We start from the raw sequence: 7,465 nt of genomic DNA on the forward strand, positions 1-7,465 counted from the left end.
TAAGCGGTAAGACGGATATGACTGCTCATGCATGCATGCACCAGTAAACCAGACCTAACAGAAAGGAGTATGTAGTTACTCCATAGTGTTTTAGGAACCAGACAGCTTCAATTTGAAATAAAGGAAAGATATATTGAAGCAAGTCGAAATTATATATATATATATATTTAGCCTAAAATCACGATGATCCATGGACAGAGCACTGTGTATGTCTATGTTGGGCATTGCTTAAAATATACCCACCGCTTCGCTTGTCGTGTGAGGCGACAATCGATGGTTGGTTGGCTGGTTGTTTAACACCGCACTGAGCAATTTTCCAGCTATATGACGGCGGTCTGTAAACAATCGAGTCTGGACCAGACAATCCAGTGATAGACATCATGAGCATCGATCCATGCAATTGGGATACGATGACATGCATCAACCAAGTCAGTGAGCCAGACCACCCGATCCCCTTAGTCGCCTTTTACGAGAAGCATAGTCGCCTTTTAGGGCAAGCATGGATTGCTGAAAAGACCTATTCTACCCCGGATCTTCACGGGTACCACAATCGATGGACCGGGTGGGCATGCTTGTATAGTGACTTCGTTAATTGTGCGTCATGTACCCCGATATAAATACATGTAAATAATCAATTGGTTTAAGTATGAACAACGTCCAAAGCCGACATGTACGATGTCTCGCAATCAACCAAATAACGAACCTGTCTACCCGAGGCTCGTTAGTCGCCTCTCATTATACGATTCTAAGCCGGACTCCCCATCCCATCAAGGGAATATTACCTGCATGGTCAGCTTTGCTGTTACTGGTTCTTGCACTAAAATGTTGGTCCACGTGGGCAGAGAGCAAAATAGTGATTGATATTATAAGCAAACATCGAGCACGTCGGAGGACGTTGAACCTCCGATCCATGAAGTCACCTAGAAGACAATTAAAATTAAGCATGTGTTGCTGGGGACCACTTCTACACGAAATCAGCTGCCTGAGTGGTCTAGTGGATGGACGTCTGCAGAAGGAGTGAGTAAGTGGGTGAATATGTATTTACACTGCTTTTAGAAGCATTCCTGGAATATCATGGCACGGGACACAAGAAATAGGGTTTACTCATTGAACACATGATGGGAATCGAACCCGGGCCTTCGACGTGACGAGCGAACGCTTTGACCAAAAGGCTAACCAATCGCACCCCTGACAGCGGAAGGTAAAATACACGGAATAAGATAGTACCCGTGCTTGGCGATTGGCATAACGTGGACAAAAGAACTGTACACAGTACATATTCTGTTTTACAAAACTCATGTAAGAATCCATGTATTACCTTCACCCTCACTCGGTAAATACAAGAATTTCTGAATTCTGACACTCCTTGTGTAACACACTTACTGGTATAATACTCGCTATAAAAGTACCAATCATGACCTCTCTAAATATTTGCTAAGTTTGTGGTCCTAATTACTTTCAAAAGCTAAAATTAATTATAAATATTCAACAGTTAATAAATTTAAAAAGGGAAGTGTACACGCAAAAATCACTTTCTTTCTTATTTTAAACAAAACGGAATTTTAGAATTAGTTAGTATCAGTGTTTGAAAATATACACTCATTTTTCTCACAGTCAATGTAGCGAGCTCACAATAAGTGTGAAAATGTCATGCCGTTATGAGGCCTTCGTTTTCCGAGCCAAACAGGCCTGTTATCCCCCTTAGATTATGACGTAATTGGTGCCAATTTAACTGGGTCCCTGACTTGTCAAAACGCAAAAGATATCAAGTACCAGTTTATGGTGAGACAACATGGCATCCGATACCTTGCCTGGTCCGAAGAAGTTCCCTTGACCCTTCAAGAAATCGCAAAACCATACGATTTTGAACCAAAACGAGCAAGCTTCGCGGTATGGAAACGATGAAAATCAAGTGGAAACAAGAGAAGACCCACATCACCTAATTTGTCACCCGACCCCGACTCGACATCTACACAATTAGGCCTACCAGTGACAACGTGGTAAGAATAACACTTTGATGTGTGTATACCTAAATTACCTATATGCTCATTATTACGTTTTAAGAAGCGGAAACGTAATATTCTAAGAGATTTTTGTCACGCCTGGTGACCCGCATACTTCGTCAGCAGGCCTATTCATCCTGCCCCACCCTGTTACGACCCTATCGCCGGTATCGGCATTGTCGTCAATCTGAGTTTGTCCGTATTGGGTGTAACTATTTCCACCACCTATAGGCCACAGATCAATGCTACTTACCAATATCAAGAAACCAAATACGATCTGTCGCCAAACGTTTTCTCAACGAGATTACACATTAGGCCTACCAGCTGATGACGAGACCATATGCTTTGAGTAACACGAAAATGGGGTACGTCCCAGTACGTTTCTAAAGTCGGTTGCCAAGTGGAAGCGTACTGGGGGGGGGGGGGGGGGGGGAAGATTCTCTTTGATTTTTTCCCATCCGAGTTCAAAATACCTGCCTTATTTATTGATAAGTAATTGGATGTCGTACTTCACACCGTCCCCATTTGAAAGAGAAAAGATAGATCACTCAATTGATTTGTTTAGTGTTTGAAACCAGTTACTGCAGACTCCAGTAGGCCTACAGTATCGTATTCTATTTAATAGATAATTGGTTATTGGTTTGTTCTGACAACCATTCATAGAAAATGCATTGCAACTTTGCAGGGAAACTAGTTATCATCTATTATGGGGCCAGATTTAAAAAAAAATTGGTTTAGAAACTATAAAAAAGGAGAAATATCTGATATATATAATTAATTATTAAAAACAGTGGGTTGTTTAACTGAGTGGACCAGATATATGTAAGATGTTTACAAAAAGCTCATATACTGTCACAATCAATACATATAAATTATCTAAGAAACTATAAGTAAAACTTGTTGAATATTAGTGAAAAATATTTGAAATTGTAAATCTTTGTTTGGAAATTTGGACCTCCCAACCTGACCTTTTGAGCAAAACGTCTGTAACAACAACCCCCTAAAATGCAAATGAAATATGCAATAATTTTTTTTATATGAGTGAGTGAGTAGGGTTTTACCCCGCTTTTAGCAATATTCCAGCAATATCACAACTGGGGAACACCAGAAAAGGGCTTCAAATGTTGTGCCCATGTGGGGAATCGAACTTGGGTCTTCAGTGTGACGATCGAATGCTTTCACCACAAGGCTACCCCACCACCCTTTTTTATATTAACACTTGAAATAAAGTTTAGAAAACATATAATATGATTTACTTTCATCAATTTATTTTATTATGCATTTTAAGATCTATCATGCACAACAAACAAATCTGACAAGTAAAATAAGAGATTCGAGTACCATAAATGTTTATTTGCCAGCAAGTTGTGAAAGTATATGTAAGTTGTAAGGTTATTAAATTACATCAGTGATGTTGAAACATATTTCAAGAAGTATTCAAACCTACAGTAATAAACACATCATGTCAACATGATAGAACTATAAACTGTTTTGGTATTTATTGAATTATCAACATGTAATAAAAATTATGCATATATCATCAATACAAGTTACTTCTTATATAAGCATCCCTCCAGATTTAATGACAAAAATATATATGTAAATGGTATGATATTTTTTTGTAATGTTGTGCATAGCTTAACTAATAAAAGAGACTTTTTCATTACAGAATCTATCTACACCTCATAAACAAGAGGTTCACTTTGGGGATTTGCAGAAATAGTTGAAGAATCAGAGAAAAGTTATTCCATCTTGTGTTGTCGAGGTGATTCATGAAAGATTTCCATCTGATGTATGTAATGTTTTTCTCTATGCTCATTAAAATAAACTTTTTTCATTGAAATCTTGTTTTATGGTCTCTGACAACAATCAGCCTTTGCCGTTTCATTTGATAAGTTTATGTAATACAGGATGGCTGATGCTTTATCAGGTAGTTTTGGGCAAGGGCGAAGGCTGGGGAAAAGACTGAAGAAAATATCACAAGCACTGGCTAAATGCTCAGTGGCAACTTGTTAGTGCACTGGTTGACTATTTCAAAAGTACAGCTCTCTTGTTGTCTGAAGCACTGTACCTCACAAGACACTCTAATATTTTATGACTTGTAACTCTGCATGAAAATAAACACAATTTGCACACAATGAAAATGGATCTCAACACCAGGGATTTCTTGTGACACCATTGGGGCAGGATACTCTCACCTTTCGCGAACATCTTGTATTATCACTATTTGATAGCGATTCTTTAACAAGTGCTCATGATTTAGTCAGAATCGTACCATCAACTGTTTTTTACAGAGATTTCATATGAATATGGAAAGGGTTTTGTCGCATTTATACTCTTCCATATCATTGTGGGACCTGAAAAATATAAAATAATTTTAACATAGATTTGTCAAAATAATATGTACAGTGACTAAATAATTGTAAAAGAAGGTGGTAATAATCTGCAGCAGTGTCAGGCATGTCACTGGGTGCCTGAATACAAATATCATCAGTTAACAAATGTGTACAAATTGTATCAGATCTAAACTTTTATATGTCATTCACAGTATACGTTCATTTCTCATCCACACTACACTTTTACAACAAAAGACAACAATATAGAATATAATAGATACACAAAATAGTTCAATACAGAAATTATTTGCATATAGTATTTACATTGTGATTATTCATTGTCAAAATATTATTTTGTACCTCATACTGTGAAGCACGGTGTGCCATGCTTCTTGTGTACATTGGACAACGACTTTACACCATGATGGACTGGGGACCTGTACTTTCTTGGCATCAGTGTCTGGCATGACTTGGCTCGAAACTTCATATTTGAAAGATACAACATAGAAACATTAACACTTTTGTCATCTATATCTCACTATCACAAATTATAAAATGGTAAATTGATTTTTTTCATGTATAAATGTGCTATAAATTGTATATGTGTGTAAATTGCATTGAACATGAAATTTGAATATTTTGTGTAGTAGGTGGGCGATGATTTTGGATAGTTACTGGATATTTTGTCAGCTACAAACCAGCAAAACCAGATATCTTTTTGAATAAAAAATATATAAAGCCTAAATAAAAAAAATAAACATGTTGCAACAATGTATTTTTGCATCAACAGTCTGAATCAAAATTATTGTACATGATTATTTAAAGATTAGGTACACACACAAACACACACACACAGAATTTCAATGAGTTTATATAATTATTTGTTTTCCTGTGTTATTATAAAGTTTATTAATTACCGAAATGAGATGATTTGTGTTAATTCCAGACGGGAATGGCTGTAAAACTAAAACATTACGTAACACAAATTACTCCATCAACAGGAGTTTCACGCATACTGCAACGATCAGCTGATCAGGAGTATCGACATAACCATGCAGGAAGTGAACATGTGAACAAGACAACATCGCGGATATTCATGATTATAAAGTGAAACTATGTACAAATATCACCCTACCCCTGCTAAAATACATTTCTTAAATACTACTGTGGTTAGAATAAACTAAAACAGCAAACTTACCTGATCGAGTTACTTCAACTTTACGGCGTTTGTTTACAAAAGCATCCTAGTCAGGGTCTTGATGAGAGTGCTGTCCCTTTAGCCCGTTTCCATATAAGGATCGTACACCATCCGCTTCCGATCACTTTCAGCACAGGACCATATGTAACTAATAATAGTAACAAAAACGGCCTTCGGCCTCGTCTATAATTTTTTGGCGAGTTTTTTTTATTGTTATTATTAGTTACATATGGTCCTGTGGTTTCAGAACCAGCAGGTATCTAAACTCTCACGGAAGACGACAGCAACTCAGCAAGACCAAATATGCACAACACAAATGAACGAATAAGCGCAATTCATACAACGAACCCTTCCAACCATAATCGCGAATCTTACAGTATGTTATCAGTGCATTGTTGTCTTCTCAGTCGCGATTTTGGAAAACGAATTTATTTTAGAATAATTGTGCTTAGCGTTGTATCTTGGACAACTCGGCACCGAAAAAAACAATAGCTAGGCTGCGCATCTGAGAAGATAGAACCACACACCTACATACATCACGTGAAACGCGTCTAATAAAGTCTTATGACGTCATTCCTTTATCAATTGGCACCAATGACGTCATATTGCAAGGGGCATAAGCCATGGTGTGTTTTTTATGGAAATAGAACTCTCTGTAAATGTGAAAATATGAACCGATTTATTAAATAAAATAAGTTTGATACGTGTGATATTTTAATTGTTTTGCCTCCGGAACTACTAGGTAAATACTTTTCATGATGAAAAAGTACAAGAAAAATAGGTTTATTTTCGTGTGAACTTGCCCTTTAAAGGTGTTATGCCGCTTCTGCACGGTTTGATTACAGTAATACAAGGGTAAATATCTAATCAATAATTAATAACAATCAGCTACAAGTATTCCATTATTTGTACATGTGAAAGGGCTATCCCATTTCTGGTCAAAGGGACATGAGTGATAATATACTAAAAGGTCTCTTATAAATAGCAGTATTGACCCATTACATTAAGATTCTGTCCACAAGTGTGAAATGTTATTTACTATCTGCAGCCAAGAAGAAATATTAAGATTCCATTAATTGTAGATTTTATTGGTTTTATCCAATTTCTGGTCAAGCTGTTATGAGTCATAATATAGTAAAAAATCTCTTAAAATTAGAAATATTGACCCATTACATAAAGATTTTGCTCACAAGTGTGAAATGTTATTTACTATCATCAACCAAGAAGAAATCTTAAGATTCCATTAATTGTAGATTTTAAAGGCATTATTCCACTTCTGGTCAAGGTGATATTAGTCATAATATAGTCAAAAATCTCTTAAAATTTGAAATATTGACCCATTACATAAAGATTCTGCTCACAAGTGTGAAATGTTATTTACTATCATCAACCCAGAAGAAATCTTCAAATTCCATTAATTGTAGATTTTAAAGGCATTATCCCACTTCTGGTCAAGGTGATATGAGTCATAATATAGTCAAAAATCTCTTAAAATTAGAAATACTGACCCATTACATTAAGACCTTTGTTCATAGGTTTGAAATGTTATTTACTATCATCAACCAAGAAGAAATCTTAAGATTCCATTAAATGTAGATTTTAAAGGCATTATCCCACTTCTGGTCAAGGTGATATGAGTCATAAAATAGTCAAAAATCTCTTAAAATTAGTATTATTGACCCATTACATTAAGATTCTGTCCACAAGTGTGAAATGTTATTTACTATCATCAACCAAGAAGAAATCTTAAGATTCCATTAATTGTAGATTTTAAAGGCATTATCCCACTTCTGGTCAAGGTGATATGAGTCATAAAATAGTCAAAAATCTCTTAAAATTAGTATTATTGACCCATTACATAAAGATTTTGTCCACAAGTGTGAAATGTTATTTACTATCATCAACCGACAAGAAATCTTAAGATTCCA

The 7,465-nt window shown here is 36.0% G+C and overlaps 1 long non-coding RNA gene across 1 annotated transcript; it reads left to right on the forward strand.

Annotated features, from left to right (window-relative positions):
* The first annotated feature begins 1,758 nt into the window (after positions 1-1,758).
* Positions 1,759-3,846, forward strand: LOC125381466. Its single transcript, XR_007221784.1, has 2 exons — positions 1,759-2,000; positions 3,673-3,846. It is a non-coding gene; the product is annotated as an uncharacterized LOC125381466 (long non-coding RNA).
* Positions 3,847-7,465: the final 3,619 nt, after the last annotated feature.

This window comes from Haliotis rufescens, unplaced genomic scaffold (genome assembly GCF_023055435.1).
Source record: "Haliotis rufescens isolate VD_foot unplaced genomic scaffold, xgHalRufe1.0.p SCAF_18, whole genome shotgun sequence".
NCBI classification, from domain to species: Eukaryota; Metazoa; Mollusca; class Gastropoda; order Lepetellida; family Haliotidae; genus Haliotis; species Haliotis rufescens.